Source organism: Notamacropus eugenii, chromosome 2, assembly GCF_028372415.1.
Source record: "Notamacropus eugenii isolate mMacEug1 chromosome 2, mMacEug1.pri_v2, whole genome shotgun sequence".
In the NCBI taxonomy this organism is placed as follows: Eukaryota; Metazoa; Chordata; class Mammalia; order Diprotodontia; family Macropodidae; genus Notamacropus; species Notamacropus eugenii.
The window spans coordinates 94086150-94105709 of record NC_092873.1 but is presented as its reverse complement, the minus strand read 5'-3'; the positions used below and the strand labels follow the sequence as shown (position 1 = coordinate 94105709).

General features: G+C 44.2%; 1 long non-coding RNA gene across 1 annotated transcript; it reads left to right on the top strand.

Moving 5' to 3' along the window:
* Positions 1-1291: 1291 nt before the first annotated feature.
* On the top strand, positions 1292-9945 carry LOC140526028 (uncharacterized). The gene is made up of 2 exons (XR_011974209.1): positions 1292-1420; positions 8609-9945. It is a non-coding gene; the product is annotated as an uncharacterized lncRNA (long non-coding RNA).
* Positions 9946-19560: the final 9615 nt, after the last annotated feature.

The following is a 19560-nucleotide window of genomic DNA, read 5'->3' as shown; positions in this document are numbered from 1 at the left end:
TCCTGGGGGTCCCAAAGAACCCGGGACAAGGATCGCCATGATATCCTCATAGAAATGTGTGACTAGAAAAGGACTTAGGCAGGTGATGGACTGAGAGTGCCCCAGTGCCCCAGAGGCAGATTTATCAGACTTTGGGGTAGATGTCTCGAAAATATTTATGGGAAAACATGAACTAGAATGGCACAGAAGCGCTTCAGAGCAGCTCTGACTGAGGAACTACCTGCCTCAGGTTTCAGATCTAACGTACTGATTGGCAATGGCATAGCATCGAAGAGTGGGACCATCCAGGCCAACACCCTCTTTCTCTGGATGACGAGGTTAGGAAGAGAGACCAAGGATAGCTAATGGAAGTGCTGGGATTGAACCCGGGTCATCTGTCTTCAAAAGCAGGGGTCTTTCTGCCACCCTCTGTCCTTTGACCCCTAATTCGAGGGTCTTCTCTCTACACCCTTTATATTAACCAATCCAGAATAAACCACATGGGAGGGAAACCAAATTCCATTTCCATATCCTCATCCAGCAATTCCACCGTATTCTACCCCTAGCTGAGGTTACCCCAAATTGTTCTGTAACAAAATTACTGATAGAAAGTTGGTGGGTCTATGAAGAGGAGGATCACATCTATGTAAGTAAACAACCCTTCCTCTGTCTAGCTAAGTCCTGAGCTGCCCTGAAACAAAGTACAATATTGGGAGACTGGCTCAGGAGGGGGGCTGATTCACCTGAGCCCTCCATTCCTGAAATTGAGGCCTGTAGTGGATGAGACTTTTCCCAGGTCACTCAAAGTGGATTGAAAGGCTAGAATCTGGATGTATAGCATTCACTCTCCTGGCCCCTCCCCCAGGGTTCTACTTTGCTATCTCTGTCTCAATGTGTCATCTCTGGAAGGGAGGTGATGTGATAATGTCTGTTATTTTGTGGCCCTTTGTTTGGCAGGTGGGAAGGGGAGGGAGAGGAAGATGGTATCGATATGTTCACGTTAAGTGGGAGAAACATTTTGAAAACATCAACCAGGCAATTTTTCCCTGTTCTAAATTGCTGCTTTCTTGGACTGCTGGGACAAATAGAAAATAGCCAGTCTTCCCCTCTCCCTTCCCCCACTCCACGATGAATCCTACCTTTCTTTCCTCACCTCAGATACCTGAAGCTCCTGCCCAGGAAACAGCTGAGGACTGAGGAGGGCATCTGGACAGAAACTCAAAAAACCAAACTAGAATCCAGGCTTTGCCATAGCAATGACGAAAGATAAAGTTGGTTCAGTGACTACAGAGTTCTGCCCAGACTTGTCCTTTCCTCTTTCCTTTGCTCTCAGAAAAAGGCACTGGACGCTGGGTTTGCTGACCCCAGCTGAAGAGAAGGCCTTCTTCATTTCTCCTGTCCTTATTACAGACTCTGGAGCAGAAAGAAGCTGGCCTTACTGGTAAGGATCACAGCCCCCTTCCCCACCCTCATCTCCTCCAAGTGGCCAAGGAATCTGACCTGTGGGGTCACTAGGCCCAAGCAGCTCTGCTGGTCTCAGGGGTGCAAACTGCTCACAGAACTTAGGCTCTTCCCTTGGGCAGGAGGAAGTCACAGGGGCTGAACTGGTCAACATGGCAGCTAAAGGGGGGCATATGGAAGAAACTCTACAGTGCCCTAGGAATCCAAAGAGCATGATTCAAATCCAGGCTTTCTCCCTTTCTCTTCTCTTCCAGTCCTGGTGGCCTTGAGCAAAATTGCCACTTTTCTGAGCCTTAATGTACTTGTCTGTAAAATAGGGATAGTTGCATTATCACCTCACAGGGTTATGAAGGAAAGTGGTAAAGCTTAGAGCCTTAAATACATGTAAGTTTTTGTTATTGTTACTGTTCTTGATATTGTCTTAGCTATTGTTATTATCATAATTCCCTCCTAGAGCTGTAACCAGGAATATTTGCAAAGCAACTGAATAGAGGTGGGGAGTGGGGGCTGCTGGAGGGCCACAGCAGTGGAGGTGCCGAGGACAGTTGGACCTCCACTGTACCTCTGGTACAGTTATATAAGGAGAGGCGAGGCCTTGTTATTGTCCCTAGGGTTGGGCTGAGGGGATGGGGAGGTACAACTGGGCAAGAAGACTCTGGAGATGGTGGCCTTCTCCTAGGATTCATCTCTCCCAGAATCCCTTCAAGGGTAAAGGCCAGCCAGCCCCCTGTTACAACACAACTGAACCTCTAGCAACCCAGGCCCCAGTAAACAATGAGACAAGTTTAGGATTGGGGTCACTCCAAGTAGGAAACATACTCCCAAGGGGTAAATGAACTTTCCTAGAGGTAGGCACCTTATGGCAAAGCTCCATGGCAACTACAGCTCACAGCTGGCCAAAATTAAAAAAAAAAAAAAGACTTGATTTTGCCTGTATTTTTCCTTAGGGATTAAAAAATAGTAGGGGCTCTCATGTATCTGGAGGGTTGCAGAGCTGTGATTCATATGTTTTGTCTGAAGAGAGAAAAAGGATCCTCCCATTTTACCTGGCTCTTGTGGTGAGACACATGCCATCTAGACCACTGTATGTTCAAGATGACAACTTCAAAAGACAAACCTTAGCAGGACTTGGTCCCATGGTGGAATTGTTGAAGAGGCAGGGCATAAAATAATAAGAAACCAGCCCTGCTGGGCCATTTAATGGGTGTAAATGGTCTTCCAACTCTCTTTATCTCCATTAGAAAGGTGGGGTGTACAAATGACAGTGAACACAGGGTGGGGGACTTTGTGGATGATTCTGGAACTGTGGTATTTCAGAATCTTTGAAAATATTCTGCTCATTCATCTTGAGTGGATCATAGGGCCATAGGATTATAAAATTAGCAAAGGATCGATTAAGGCTTCATGGGGGTAGGTGGAAAGAGGACATTCTTGGTGTTGTTGAAATGTCAATTTTTGTGTTTACCCACCTGCTTCATTTCAATATGAGCTCTTGGATTATGGTATCTCTTCCGAAAAGATACCCTTGTCTGATCTGGGAAACAATTCCTGGAGTTCTATAAAGTTCAGTCCCCAAACTGTTACCATTAGCACTGGAAAACTCTTTTCTAGGGGTAAATGATCTCATTACTAGCATTGCTTGAGAATTCAGCTTTAAGGAGGTCTGCTTGATGAAGACAATTACTGAATGTTCACTCCGATTTTGACAATTATAAATCTGCCTGAATTTGGTTCCGATATAGTTATGTTGGTGTTCATTTGTGCAGGTAGGTGGTGCTATGGATAGAGCGCTGGATTTAGAAGTAGGAAGACCAGAGTTCAAATCCTGCCCCTGCCCCTGCCCCTGGACAAATCCAAAAAAATCCAAATCCAAAAAAAATAATGGGACCATCATGTGCTTGGGTAGTTGTGAGGATCAGGCAAGTAAAACATACACTATTTCGTCAGTCATTTCAATTGTGTTGACTCTTCATGACCCCCCACTTGGGGTTTTGTTTGAAAAGATAGTGGAGTGGTTTGCCATATCCTTCTCCACCTCATTTGACAGATGAAGAAACTGAGGCAAACAGAATCAAGTGACTTCCCCAGGGTCACACAGCTGGTTTTGAACTCAGGGAAATAAGTCTTTCTGAGTCTTGGCTAGGCATTCTGTCCATTGCAAAATTGAGGCAGAGAGAGGTCAAAAACTTGCCCAGGGTGTTTGAAGCCAGATTTAAATTCGTGTCTTTCAGACTCTAGGCCCACTGTTCCAACTAGCTGCCCTAGTACTTTGTAAACCTTTCTGTATAAATGTTATCTCTCATCAACTATGATAATTATCATTATTAATCACACCAGACCAGCATTTTCACTGACCCCAGTCAAAATATGCCAACTTTCTTAAGGGAGCTTCATATAGCAAATGGAGCCCTTGCACGCTGGAGCCAAGAGAGACCTGAGTTTAACTCCAGCACCAGGATTGAGTCTTGTGTAATCCTGGCTAATCTCTGACTCTGATTTCCTCATCTCTCAGTTCCTTGATGGGAAAACATTTATTTCCATTCCCTGCATTGCTTTACACGTAGCAGACACTCCATTATTTAAGCTTGTTCACTTGAAAATGGAGAAAATAAACTTGTGCATCCTACTTCACAGAGTTTTGTGAAAAAATATGTAGGAGGTGCATGCTCAGTGTTTGTATTTGCAATCTGAAGATGCTACAGAGAAATGTGGAAAATATCCCTCTGCCTTTTTTTCAAATTGTTCATTTCATGTCAGCTGCTAAAATGATCATTAATTAATATTTTATGTTAATATTAATAACATTTATGTCCTTAATATGAAAAAGTGCATGTTGACTTGACTCCACCAAAATCCTCCTCTGATATCCTGTCATGGCCCAGAGGTGACCCTGGGTGCCCAAAAGCTCCACTGATCAGCTACAAGCCCTAAGAGCCCCTATCAAGCTATGGAGCAATACCCAAGTAGTTGATCCATCAGGAATCATTGATTAAACTGTTTCAGCCACTATATAAGACAATGGAGATAGACAGACAAAAATGAAACTCTGGTTACCCTCAAGGGACTTGTATTCTATGAGAGGACCAGTCCAGCCAGAGAGGTTCATTAATAGAAATCTGACACCAGAAGATAGATTGATTTCTCCACAGCCATTCCCAAGGATGGCCGTAATCTAAGTAAGACAGGGAGGAGGCATCTTTCCTGAGTGAAACCATAGCTCTTTTGCATAGTGAAGGAAAGTTTTTTTTCTGGTGATAAGTGGCAGCTTGGTGTCCTCCTGGTCCCAATTCTATGTGCCCACCCTAGACTGGGAGGAAGAGATGATTAAACAAATAGAGTCTGCCCTCTTCCAGAGACATCTCTCCCCTTTCCTTATCCCTGAAGAAGCAGATGGCTGGTCCTTTGGATAGCAACAGGCCCAGTGAAGAGGCAGCCCACTCAGGTAACCCCCTGGATGGACCAGAATGAATCATGACCTGATTAGACTCTAGCTGGTTTAGTGCCATTTACCCAGGACTCCATCAGCCTAGTGCAAGCTGAGACATGCCCCAAAGAGCCTGGTGGACCACACCCAAAAACAAAGCCTGTGAGGTACATATTGTCAAGCGGGCTCTTGGTCATCTGTTTAAAACTAAAAATAGGCTTTTGGGTGGGAATGAGGCACAGCCATTGAAAAATCTCAAGAATGGAACTGTAGGTCTGACTCTGCCATTAACTTACTATGTTAACTAACCTAAAAGAAGTCAGGTCCCTTCTCTGGGCTTCTGTAATATCCTATGAAAAATAAGGGGGCTGAAGAAAACGATCCTCAAAGTCATCATACGGTTATAGAAAAAGCACCAAATTCAAAGTGACAGGCCCAGGTTAGAATCTCAGCTCTTCCATCTACCACTTGAGCAAACCTGGCCACATCACTTAACTTCCCTGGACCTCAGTTTCCAAATCTGTAAAATGGTCACTGAACTGAATGGCCTCTAGCTTCCCTTCCAGATCTATATATGTGAAACCAACTCTGACATGCTACGGTCCTATGAAACACAATTCACTCCAGCCAGTGGTTTGCTTGCGCCAACCCAAAACCAGGGGAGTGAGACAGATGCAGAGAGAAAGTGGAAGTCCTGGGACTGTGTAGAAGGAGGATGTGAAGACTCTCGTAGTGAAGAAAGGAGTCTGCCTAAGAGAGGAGGGGAAGTATTTGGGAAAAAAGATGTCACCATTTCTAAGAACGCACTGGGAGAGTCCCAAACAAAAAAGAAACTCAATTCTGAGCCACTAGATTTCAGGGGAGTCTTCCACTCTATTCATAACCAAAAAGTCCCTGTGAGGAAAGAGAAAAGCCATCTTACTAAAGTACCAGGGCCTGAGTCGAATATGGACATAGCACTGGAAAACAGAGCACTAATACTCAATAAAGACCACTACACAAAATAGATAGCATGGCCAGCCACTCAAGTGGCTTGACTTCAGATTTCTCCCTGCTACCAAATCTTTCCTCTTATATCATTCCCCTCCACCCTCCACTCCCCAACCTCTGCCTGATACCTGAGGTTCCACCATTAGAGATTCGTTCCTTTAGCCAAGACTCAATAGATGGCAAAGCCCTTACCTCTATCACTGCAATAAGCATTATTCATCATAACCCTTTACAGGGGAATTACTTGTTCTAAGGATCAAAGTGTTAATTCATTTTCTTGGGGTTTCCTTGACTGGAAGATATCTCCTTGTTGGGTCTTAACTTGATTAGCTTCCTATCCCTAGGTCTTGGGTCTGCTGCCTCCACTCACAAGCCCTAGGGACTGAAGGGGAAGAAAGTCAAGCAAGCTAAGTTTTAGTAAGGGAATGAACAGGAATATGTCCTAACGTTGATCCTGTGGGCTAGCTTCCTGCTTTCTTATCCAAAGCCCTCCCTGGTAGATTTGCTACTTGGTCCTGGGAGCATGTCAATGGTAGAGGTCCATAGTCCAAGCTTACCACACTGGGCCTTGGTGAGAAGACAAGCTTTGAGACTAGCTTTAGGATACACTTGGCAAGGTTCCTACTTTTCCATTCCCAGAGCTTGTCAGTGGTGTATGGGACATGGGAGAAAAGGACTAGAGCATGGAGTGGGGAATCTTAAGAATTATAAAGGTCACACTTAAGGATTTAGAAGGCCACATGTGGCCTTAAGGCTGCAGGTTTCCCATCTCTAGACTAGACTTTCTTTTTGGGGGGAGGCAAAGGGAGTTAAGTGACTTGCTCAGGGCCATGTAGCTAATAAGTGTAGGAGGCTGAATTTGAACTCAGATGCTCCTGACTCTAGGGCCCATGCTCTATCCACTGTACCACCTAGCTGCCCCTGGTCTAGACTTGCAAATCAGAGAACCTGAGTTGTGCTTCCATCTAGGCCACCGACTTTGGTGTATGTCATATTTCCCTCCTGTGGGCTTCATTCCCTCTCCAGTAAAATGAACAGATTGTACCAGATGACTTCTAAAGTTCCTTCCAGCTCTGACATTCCAATTGCTATCAGCCTGGGTAGGCTCACAGGAGCATAGATCTGGCATTGGATCTCATCCAATCTTCTCCCTTTCCGAAGGATGAAACAGTCCCAGAGAGGTTAAGTAACTTGCTCAAGGTCACACAGGTAGTAAGTGAAGACAGCTAGACTTGAACTCCATTACTCTGACTTCCCAAGTCTAATGTTTTTCCTAATGTGCTAAATAAATCCAACTATTTATTTTAACTGAAGCATCCTTTTCCCCATCCATAGGAAGTTGGCAAGGATAATCCAACTTCTGGAACATTGAGCCTTTCCCAAATTATCCTACCCTTTCCAGGCACCAAATTATTTTCTAAAGCCATGGCTGACCACTAGCACCCTGGCTACATGATATCTGGTGTAGGGTATAAAAAGAAATGAGATGTCTTGGTGTACTTTAGGGTGGAATGAGTGAAGCATAATTCTCTACAGCAATGTTTCATGCTGGGCTGTGGTGATCGTAGGACTTTAGAGATGGAAGGAACTTTGCAGATCATTTACTCCAACTCAGTTCATTTTACAGAGGAGAAAACTGAGGTCTAGAATTGAGAAGTGGTTCTCTTCAGATCATCCAGCTAAGAAGCAGTAAAGCCAGGATTGCTACTTTTATTACTAAGTATCTGATAAAAATGTATGCCCTGAACATAGTATGAGTAATTTAATGGACACAAGGAGGGATCAATGTTCAAATAAATCTTGCTTTGGCAAGATAAGCACTTACACAGTTTCAATCTTCAGTAATCGTAGGGCAAGAGGAGTCAAGAAATGTTCCCAATCTAACTGAACTAAAATAATTCTCCTATAAATTCTTTGTGACTCAGTTGGTCCTTCTGTAAAATAAGGCCAGGCTATAGCTAAATCTCAGGGAAGCTTACTAGGGTTCTAGCTAATTGTAAAGCGTGACAATTAAAATATCTTTCTTGAGCCTCTCCTTAATCTCCTCAGGTTTCTGTAGCTTAATTTACCTGAACCTACAAAATTGGGAATATTCCAAATTTGTCTGCCAGCATTCCTCCAGCTGGGGTTTTCATCCACTCTACAGATTACAGTCAGAACGTCACCCTTGGCAAATGGTTTCATTATCGCTCAAGGAATCACATGGGGATGTAGGCAGCCTGCCAAGGCCAGCCAGGTATCGATGTCTCTTATTGATTGGCTGGGCCCATGGCACATATTGTTACCTGACCAATGGGGGAGTCAGGCAGAGCCTGAAGGTGAGCAGAGCCTGGGGCCCCAGGCAGATCTCCTAGGAGAGAAAGAGGCCATATGAGGTTGGAGCATTGTAAGGGAGTGTGCTGGGGGGAGGAGAAGGTGGGGTTGGGGAGAAGGATGAGCTCCTGTTTCAAGTATGATAGACTCCATGTGGTCACTTGGGGCTAGGGTCCAAATCAAGATAGGCTGGAGACTAGCTTTGAATTGTGAAGTATAATACCAACCAGTTTTTACTGGTCAAATAAACTTTGAGCATTCTGTTTAACTCTATACTACCTTTCATTTTACATATGTTTCTGTTTCCTTTGCATAAATTATGACTGTTTTGGGATTGTGGACAGATGATTGAATGACCAGGGACTTGGGGTATTCTGGATCACAAATCTAGAACTGAAAAAAATCTCTGAAGCCATCTAATCCAACTCTTTCATTTTACAGATGAGAAAACTGAGGTTGCTCAGGAAGACTATGACCTACCCACTGTCAAGTATCAGAGCCAGGTATCACACTTCCTCTGACTCCAGAGCCTGAGTTCTTTCCCCTGCACCACTCTGCCTCTGATTTCTGTGGTTCAAGATTCAGGAAGGGACCAGACCACAGTAGGACTTAAAGCAATGGACTGGCCAGATCATCAGAAACTAAGAGTAGAAGAATTCAGGATGGAGACAGGGAATATAAGCTCCTTGAGGACAAGGGACTATTCCCCACTTTGTATCTGTATCCCCAGGATCTAGCACAGTGCCTTGCACATAGCAGGTGCTTAATCAATATTGGTCACCTAAAACTGAAATGGAGTTCCCAACCATAGTTCAAAGTCCAGTCAATGATCTATTCTATCCCTGGGATTGTCATGGGAGCAGAGGCAGCTAGATCCCTTGCCTTTCTGACATTCTATGTTCTAAGTCCCTTTGAATTCTGATATTCTGTGTTCTTGTGGTCCCTTCCAGTGCTAACGTTCTTTATTCTAAGGTTCTTTGCATTTCTGATACTTCTATGTCATTTAAGCTGTGTGACTTTCCATAACCTTACAGCACTTCATACTTTTCAAATCACATTTTAGACTATCACTTCATCTTTTTCTCATAACAAACCTGTGAAGATAGGTAGGGAGATAGTTATTATCAAAGTCTAAGCCAAAAAAAATGAGAAATCAAGACCCAGAGCGGGAGGTGACTTGCCCAGATTTACACATTTGGTTAGTGGCAGAGAAAGAATTAAAACCCTGATATCCAGACCTTCCAACTGAGGGCTCTTCCCACTATCCAACAAGATGGTGGCTGTGAAATCTGGTGAAATGTGCCTGGTAACCCACTAGTCCCAGGATGTTGAATGATTAAATAGGCTTGAAGAATCTGATGGGGGCTTGGAAGAAGGGCCTTTTACCTTTGAGAGAGCCACTTACAAGAGGTCTAATAAGGAATTGTTGTGTTACCCCAAGTTCAGTGGGCATGTACATCTGAGAACAAGGCCTTCCTTAACAAGGCTTGGAAGCTTGGAATTGTTGGTCGTGGGGGTGTGGAATTAGATCTGGAATGAGAGGACCTGAATTTGCATCTGGCCTCCATTAACTTCCTCATTATGTGACCTTGGGCAAATACCCTCCCCTCCCTAGGCCAGAGTTTCCTCACATAAAAATAAAAAAAAAAATGAAGGGATTGGACCAGATTAGAGATAGGAAACACACAGACTATAAACTCTTTGGTGGGAATGAACCAGACCAGATTAAAATGTAATTGTGAAACATGTAACAAAATAAATATATGGTAGAAGATAAATCATGTCAGTGTGGTTTTCCAAATGAATACACATCTGACAGGGATCCTTATGCACAATTTAGTAGCCCCCTTTTCTATCTGATCTTGATACCACTGAGCTAGATGATCTCTAAGGGCTGGCCTGATGCTCCATCCCATAATCCTAGGGGAGGTGATTTCAGGAGCTTGAGAAAGACCTGTCTCTTTAACCTCCACCCTTGACTGATGTAGGGGGCAAGAGAACTTTACTGTGAGTTGCATAAGAGTCAAGACACCCTGTCATGTAAACTCTGTATGTCCCTCTACACCTAGCACAGTGCTGTGCTCATAAAGGCTGCTTTAGAAATGGTTGTGGAATGAAGGAATGATTCAGGAGAACTGGCTCTGAATCTTGGCTTGAAAACTAAATCATGAGCAGGTCCTTTCCAACCCCTAGTTCCCCCAGCTATGTAATAGATCACTCTGCCTATCTCAAAAGGCTATTGTAAGGAAAGCAATTTGGAAACCTTCACACTCTACCAAAATGAAAGCTATAACTATTAACCATTTGAGCTTCATCAAAAGTCCAGGGTTAAGCTGTCATCAATTGTCTGTGCCTCAGTGTGACCAAAGGAGCTGAGAGAAGCTTTGGATGGGAGTCAGATGGAATGGAATAAAAGCTCCTTGAGGGTAGGCATTTTTTTTTTTGTTTGTTTTGAACAAGTGTCTTGAACAAGCATTTAATAAAAGCTTGTTGGATTGGGCCAGAGTACTGAAGAGAAGGGGATACACTCAGAGGGCTCTGCCTCATGGGGTCAGGTAGAGAGAGGAATGGAGTCCCATTGACAGGAGAAGTAGACATTAAGGCCAAGGGTACCTGAATATAAACTTCTGATGTCTCCCAATTTTGCTCAGTGCTGAGCTGGCCCTGGAGATGGGACCCCATTGGAGTACATCAAAAACAAGCCTTTCTTTTATTCCCAGTGCCCCATATCCCCACTCATACACGATACACCTCCCCGGCTAGCCCGGTTACTGTCCAGAATATGCTCAGGCATGTTCCTGATTGCATCATTCCATAGGGCGGTCTCAGAAATGTCCTGCTGCCAGATGGGCACCACCCACACACCCCTACATGAAGCTGGGGAATAGGATCCTTCAGAGAAGCCAGGGGCCACAGGGCAAGGACAATGAAGCATTTTCTGTTTTACTCGCCAGGTCTTCCTAGCTCTGGGTGATTTTCCCTCTTTTTGAAATAATGATAAATCAGAATGAAAATCAGAATGAAAACAGATGGAGGCTTGCAACTGTTATTCCAGTAGAATGGGACTTTGGAGTCCAAATGGACCTCAGATAACATCTATTCCAGGAGTATTTATCCTTTTTGTGTGTCCTGGACCCCTTCAGCAGTCCAGTGAATGAAGACCCCTTCTCAGAGTAAGTCTGTTGCCTACATTCATAACTGAAGGAAATGACAAATTTCAGTTAGAAGTTAGTGAGAGTCACTATGTAACTTTCCTCCCTTTTTCAGGTTCATGGATACCTTAAAATTTATCCATGGACTTCTAACTTAAAAACTCCTAATCTAGTCCAACTCCTCATCTTACAAAGGAGGAAACTGAGGCCAGAGAGAAGGAACAATTTGAATACAATCAGTTAATAGTAGAAATGGGATGCAGTCCAGTAGAAAGAGCATTGTACCTGGAGTCATGGGACCTGGGTTCAAGTCTTGCCTCTATTAGTTTATAAGCTTGGGCAAATGATTTAACTTCTCTGGGTTTCAGTTTCCAAGTGTAAAGTGGACGGTCTGCATTTGAGCAACAATTCTAGAACTTGGTTCCCCTGACTTCCAGGGCAGTGCTCAAAGCTTTCTATTAAGTATGGTGGCTCTCTGCACAACAGAATCTTCCAATAGATCAGAGAAACTGCATTCCTTTCATAATAGCAGTAATGATAATAGTATCTTATCTCTATTTTAAAAATATAAGTTATAGGATGTCCCTTTGAGAACATTTTGAGGGGGAGGTAAACCTGTGATTTCATTGGTGTGAAGAATTCCTGGTAGGGAGGCTTTTTCCACCACAGCTCAGCAAATCTCCAATGTCTGCTCTCAGAGAGTTGGCGATGAGAGAGGATCACAGAGACTAGGTTGAAACCCAAGTCTTCCTGACTCCAAGGCCAGTCCTTTTATCTACCCCAAATCCAAATAAAACAGTCACCCCCTAAAAAAAATCCTCTTTCCGCTATGCACCCTTCCTCTTGTCTGCTCCAGTGAATGTGTTTTATAGATGGGGACATTGATCCTCAGAAAGGGCAAGCGTTTCATCCAAGGTCTGTGAGTCAATAGCAGATATCCAGTTACAGATTGGAGGGTTTGATAGGTTTGAAGCATCCCTAACTTCCATCCAGGAATAATACAACTGCTCTTTCCACCACACCAAGGGAAACTGTCATGTCTTCTAGATAACTCATAGAACCCTTGATTTAGAACCATAGATTTTAAGCTGAAAGGAACCTTAGAATAATCTAACTGAAACACTTCATTTTACAAGTGAAGAAACTGAAAACCAGAGAGGAAAAAGCTAGTAAGTAGCAAAAATGGGTTTCTAACTCATGTCCTCTGACTCAGCATTCTTTCTGTTGTTCCAAGCTGAAGATATAGGTGTAGTGGTCAAAGAGGTAGGAGGAAAACAAGAACGTTTTTATTTCTATGGAAGCCAAGGAGTGAAATTTAATAAGGAAGGAGTAGTCAGTAGTATCAGTAGTATCAAAGGTTAGAGAGAGGTCAAGATGGACCTTGACCATCAAGGAAAGGTCAATTGGCTGGTAATCAGTGATGCTCACAAAGGAAGATGCAGTAAAGTGATAGGCATGGAAACCATGGAGGATTAAGCTGTATATAATTAGCTGCCTGAGGCAGCTAGAAGACTCAATGAGCCTAGAGCCCTGGGTCTGGAGACAGGAAGCCCTGATTTCAAATCTGGCTTCAGACAGTTAGTAGATGTGTGATCCTGGGCAAGTCACTTAAACCTGTTTGTCTTAATCTGCCAGAGAAGGAAATAGCTAACTACTCCAGTGTATTTGCCAAGAAAACCCATGGACAGCACTGATGCTCTATGGTCCACAGGGTCACAAAGAGTTGGACACATCTGAACAACCAAGCAACGCAACAAGTTAGAAGCTTATTTGAAAAGTTTTGGGGAAGAGATATAGCAGAAGAAACAGAAGGGAGAGATGAGAAGCAGAAATTATGACCTCCTTTATTTCTTAGTGTGCATTCCTAACTAATGTTTTGGTGTAATCCTTCCTGGAAAAGCAGGGCTGGACTAGATCACCACTTTATCACAGTGTCAGAAGACACTTTAGAGATCATTCAGTCATTGGATGAGAGGATCAGCTATTTAGAGATAGAAGGGACCTTAGAGATCGCCCAATAAAAACTCTTCATTTTGCAGATGAGGAAACTGGAAGTCCAGTTTCTGGAAACCTCAAGAAACTGAAATGACTTGTCCAAGGTCACAGAGGCAGCAAGGGACAGAGCCAAAATGGTCAACTCAGGTTCTCTGAGTCCAAGTCCAACACTCTTTCGACTGCATGCTTCTTTCTTCATCAACCCTTCTTGTTTTACAAAGGAAGAAATCGAAAGAGAGAGAAACTTAACCAGCTCGCCTAGTTAGAAGGCAGCATAACTGAGATTTGAACTCAGGACTAGCAACTCCCATTTCTGGAAGTTTTCAAGTACACTAGGTGAGATTGCCACCAGCATTCTCATTGAAGTTAGAGGCGCCTAGATTTTTCTTTCTAGTTTGTACATTCTTCTGCAATTTGAAAATGCACTCAGAGCAAGGGATGGAGGCACTTAAAACACAGAGTCAATCAGTCATTCAATCTCTTAACAAATCAACACCTTATAAAACAACCAAGATGCGCGCTCTCTCTCTCTCTCTCTCTCTCACACACACACACACACACACACACACACACAGTTACTACAACAGAGATCCCAACCCATGAAAAGTCCCTAAGAAAGTGATTCAAGAAGTCACAGGCCCTGTGAACTTCGTGTCTAAGCTGTGGACCAAATGTGACTTATACTTTAAAGATAATTATATTGCATGCAGATGGAGAAGCATTGCCCAAGATCACACGTGGTCTGCCTGAGATGAGATGAGCACATCTTTTCTTTAAAAACATTTTTAAAAAGTTATCCTTGATCACCTCTACTACATATATGTCATAATGATACATAAACACATCTGCAGGTCATCCAGATGTAGCAAGCTATATGCTATCTTGTCATATATGTCCACTAATTGGTTCTTATGTGAGTAATGATTTTCTCCCCACCTAGAGGTGGTGCAGTGCATAGAGTGTTGGGACTGAAGTCATAAAGAGTTGGATTCGAATTTGACCTCAGATACTTACTAGCTGTGTAACCTCGGGCAAGTCACTTCACCCTGTTTGCCTCTGCTTCCTCCTCTGTCAAATGAGGTGAAGAAAGAAATGGCAAATTATTCCCAATATCTCTGCCAAGAAAACCCCAAATGGGGTCACGATGAGTAGGGTTAACTGAACAACAGTGATTATAGTCTCTTTCCTGCCAGGGAGTATGCCTTATATCTCTCAGTTTCCAGCCTCTGTGTTAGACCATTTGGAAGTATCCAGCAAATTATAGTAGAAAGAACATGGAACACACCCATATCCCAACCGGGTTGTTTGCTAGCAGCATGACAAATCAGCTCACCTCTGCTACTCTCAATTTTCTCATCTGTCAAATGGGAGTAAAGACACTCCACCCACCTGACAGCACAGTTGTGGGAAAGTGTTTTGTAAACCTTGAAACTTGGTATAAATGTAAGCTATTATTAATAATCTATACTTTGTTGGCTGAGTGGTGGATGCAGGGCCCCATTTGGTCCAGGGAGTGCCCAGCCAGGGGCAAAGCTGGGTAGAGAGCCAGCTGCTGAGTCTGGCTATGGGGTAGGGCTGGGTGTGGCCACACCTCATTAGCTGCTTAATAAAAGGTTTCTGATGTTGAGATACAGGTGGCTCCCTAATCCAAACATCTCAACCAGGGAAGCAGTGTGGGGAATTGGAAGGAGGACTGGCTTTGGAAGGAGAAAAATCTCGGCTGGAATGCCAGCTAGCTCTGCTACTTAGTAGCTACTTGAGGCTGGGTAAGCTGTTTAACCATTGTGATCTAGGGAGAAAAAACCACTAGATTTGATGTAGGCTCAAACACCACCTTTGTCACTACTTAGGACAAGTCAACCTTGGGCCTTGCTTTCCTCATCTGCAAAATAAGGGAGTTGAACCCAAGGTTCTCTTTAAGAGACATCTCCTGTGTCTTTAAGAGACATCAATCTGGTGATATCTTCTCGTACCTTAGTTTTCCCATTTGTAAAACAGAGGTAATAATAACAACAGCATTACCTGACTCACAGGAGAGTCAGATCATTAGGAACTAGACTTGCAATTTCACTGATATAACGAACTCTCAACTGAAGAAACTCCCTCTGTCAATGTAGATTGACAACTTGGGCCTACGTTCCTCCTTGTTTCCACCCTTAGTAGACAGATTTCTAGGGATCTGTGAACTTGGATGGGGGAAATGACATACTTATTTTCTTTAACTTTTAACTGAAACTCAACATTTCCTTCAGTTATTTGAAAACATTATTCAGAGGAGTATAGGCTTCACCTGACTGCCCAAGAGCCCTGTAACACACAGGAAAAGCTTAAGAACCCCTGATTTAGAGCAACTGCTTGTTGTCTAGAGATTAAATAAATTTCTCTATAAATTTATTATTGTTGTTCAGTCATGTTTGACTTTCTCTGATCCCATTTGGAGTTTTCTTGGCAAAGATACAGCAGTAATTTGCCATTTCCTTCTCCAGATCATTTGACAGAAGAGGAAACTGAGGCAAACAGCATTGAGTGACTTGCCCAGAGTCTGGATTTGAATTCAGTTCTATCCTGACTCCAGGGCAGGCACTCAAACTGCTTCAGTTCTATAAATATAAAATATATATAGATATATATGTAAATATAAAATATTTACATAAAAATAAAATATAAATTAAAAATATAAACTGTCCCAGTCTGTAAATATAGAACACTAAAGATATAGGAAATATAAGGAGGAAAAGGTCAAGGGGGAAGGAGAATATGTCTACCATTCATATCTTGCACAGCCCTCCCTCACTCAAAACATAGTCAAGTACAAGTCATGTCATCATTTCTCTGATGGCGTGGTCTTCTTCAAAAACGAAGGAGGAACACAGACATCCAGGTGGAATCATTGTGTGCCTAGAGTATCAGAGCTGGGGGGAAAAAAAGACCTTTGAGACTATCTAATCATAATTCTCTCATTTTACCGAGTATAAAACTGAGGCCCAGAGTGTTGAAAGATTTTGGTCAAGGTCACTCAACTAAAGACATTACTCTTTCTAAGAGTCTACCACCTCTACCCTATACTCTAGAGTATAGGGTATACTATACTATGCTCCTAGGAGGAAGGTTTCTTGGCCTCAAGAGGCATCTAGCCTGTCTATCCAGCCTGTCTGTCTCTCAGTCTGGGAGAGAGCTAATCACTGGATCCCTAAGTTTCTCTTATTCTTTGGGCCTCAGTTTCCACCCCTAGAATAAAAACAGGGCTTTGGAGGAGATGGTCCCAGCTCCGGCACTTTCGTTCCCGTGATAATAAGAAGGGGGTGGGGGAGAAGGCGGGAGCCTCAGTCAAGGCTCTGACTTTGACTCCAGCTGATCTGAAATTCCAAGTGGAGGAAGCTGTCAGACAGTGCAGCGAATTCGAGGCTGTGAGTCACCTCGGCCCCTGCTTCTTCGAGGGGGGCCCTGGCTGGGGCAGGGGGCGGGGCCCAAGCAAGGGCCAGGAGCCGGCTCTAGGGACATGCCCAGGCTCATATCCTCCTCGGTCCCATGCTGGGGTGTTTACAAGCCACTCACATGGGTTCCTGTTTTCCCTGTCTGGAGGACACCGGGGCCTCGGAAAAGACAGCATTCTGGGACATGTGGGCCACACCTGCCTATCCATCAAGGCTGCTTGGGATGGAGTGGAGTGGGGGAGGGCATGCAAAGAGGGACTGCAGAGTGCCATGGGCTTGTTTGGGAACCAGAGACAGGAAAAGTCAGACCAAGAGGGTGTCCTGCTTTAAAATAAACAGGAGCGGAAGTGAGGGGCTGGGGCTGGGACCTAGAGGCCCCGGCTCAGGTTTCCCCTCCCTCCCTCCCCTTTCCCTTCCCCCCCACTCTAGTCCCATCACGTGATCTGAGCCCAACACCCTCCCCCACCCTCGCCAGGCTCAGCTAAGGATTTTCCAGTTAGAAGGGACCTTAAAAGAGATCTGTCCCTTGCCAAGTCAGAACAGTCCTTGTGCCTCCCCAATTGTGCAGGGGGATTAGGGTTTTCAGAGGGCAGCATTTACAGAGCACGTGTTTATTAAGCATCTGGCTGGTGCCTAACACCACCGTCCTAGGCCCTGCTCAAGGACAGACAGAGGGACAAGAGAGGACAGTCTCTTGCACTCTTATGGGCTTATGGTTTGGTAGGGGAGAGAAGGTGACCTGAGGTGTTATGTCTAGGCAAACAGTTACAAAGTAACATATGGACAATTAGAAGATACAGTTGAAAAAGTATCAAATATGGGAGGTGGAGCCCTCGGAGGAAGGAGTCTTTCTTTACAGAAGGAGGGGGCAGGGGTACAAAATAGTGCCTACATTTATGGCCAGGCACCATTAATGTCTTTTTTTTCTTCCTCTTTCTTCTCTGTTCTCTGTTGCAAGGGCCCCTTGCTGAGGCGAAGGAGTAGGGAGGGCTAGCTGCAGAAATGAAAATGATGCAAGAGCAAAGAGATGTCAATAACATTTTAAAAAAACTAAAATTGGAAAGAAAAAAGAAAGACTCTGATGTCAGGGGACCGGAATTGAAGCTCTAGCTTATTTTCCTCATCTGTGAAATGGGGTAATAATCTTTGCACCCACTGGATCTCATAGGGATTGTTGGGAGGAATCTGGCCTTATTACCCTTAAAGGGCTATAAAATTATGAGTTATTCCCAAAGCAAGACAGAGATATAAAATCTAGAGTCGCAACAAAAAGGAGAGGAGAACAATGAATAACAAAAACAGAGAAAGGAGTGAGCAAGGAGAGGGGGAGAGCCAGCCTCGGTTGGCAAGACATGCAAAGGCCACCTGAGGAAGACTGTTCAATGCTTTATTATGGGATTGTCCAATTTAGAAGTGGAAGGAATCTCAGAAGTCAGCTAGTCTAACACTTTCACCTTGGTGATAAAGAAATTGAGACCAATAGACAAAAGGTTCCTAACCTGGAGTCCATGAATGGATTTTGAAAATATTTTGATAACTATATTGTTATCCTGTTCTCCTACCCATTTTATCTCACCCTTTTAAAACATTCTGAGAAGAGGTCCATAGCTTTCATCTGAGCTGGGGAAGGGGGTCGTTCATGACATGCAAAAAAATTAAGAACCTCTGCAACAGAGGCTGACAAAGTACACGGTGAAAGAGGTGGGAGGTGAGCCAGTATTTGCTCAGACACCAGACACAGCACTCTTTCTACTATAATACACCCTGCTATTAGGCTGAGACATTTGGATTTGATCCCATAGGCAGTAGGGAGCCATCTTAGGCTCTTCAAAAGATAATGTTAGAGATGGGAAAGATCATGAAGATCATCCAGGCCAACCCCCTCATTTTACAGATGGGGAAACTGAGGCCTAAAGAGATGAAATGTCTTAGCAGTGGTCACGGAAAGAATCCTCGGGGAAGAATTGCAGACTCATAGAATATTAGCACTGGAAGGCCCCTCAGAGGTTATAAAGCCCAATGTCCTTATTTTCCCCTGTCAGGAAATGACTTGCTTTTGCTAGTTAGTGGCAAGATTAGAACCCAGATCTTTAGACTCCCAGTCCAAAGGAAGAAAGGTTCTGCCTTGAAAAGACAGGATGAAGAAGGGAGCCCCACTGGGCATCTGTGAGCAGCACTGAGTAACTCATGGGGGAGAAGGGAAAGGAAAAATAGGTGAAGGGGACATGAATCCAAAGATCTGGTTTGACTCCTAACTCAGCTACTTATTAACTAGTTCAACTCCATCTTCAATTTAATAAATATTTATTCATTTTCCAACCCTGACATTCTCTGATGGCCTATGCCTCCCAAAGGGAAGAAGTGTGTGTGTCTGAAGCAGGGGGCAGGGGACTGGATGGTGCTGAAAATAAACTTCTCTGATTTCACAGCTTTGCCCTTGAACGATGTGGGGCCAAGCAGCCAGCTGTTCTGGGGATTACCGGCGCCCACAGAGACACTCCTATGCAAAGGCTGCAAGTGGCCTCCCCACTCCCCAGGCTCAAAGGTTGTCTTCCTTCAGCTGAGAACACACTGCTGCCATTCTCCACGGATATTGTGCAGCCTGCTCCATCATCCCCCCGGGGAGAGTCATCAGAGCAGGGTGCCACAGCTGGTATCCCTGCCCCACCCAGCCCCACCACACCACCCTAACAGCTCTTCTCGGCTGTGTAGATGAGAGAGAGCCTCCCGTCCACCTGCCAAGGCCCAGTGGGGCCCTCAGCCAGATTCCAAAAGTCTGAAACAGGTCCAACTGCTTAGAAGGTGCCGGCTG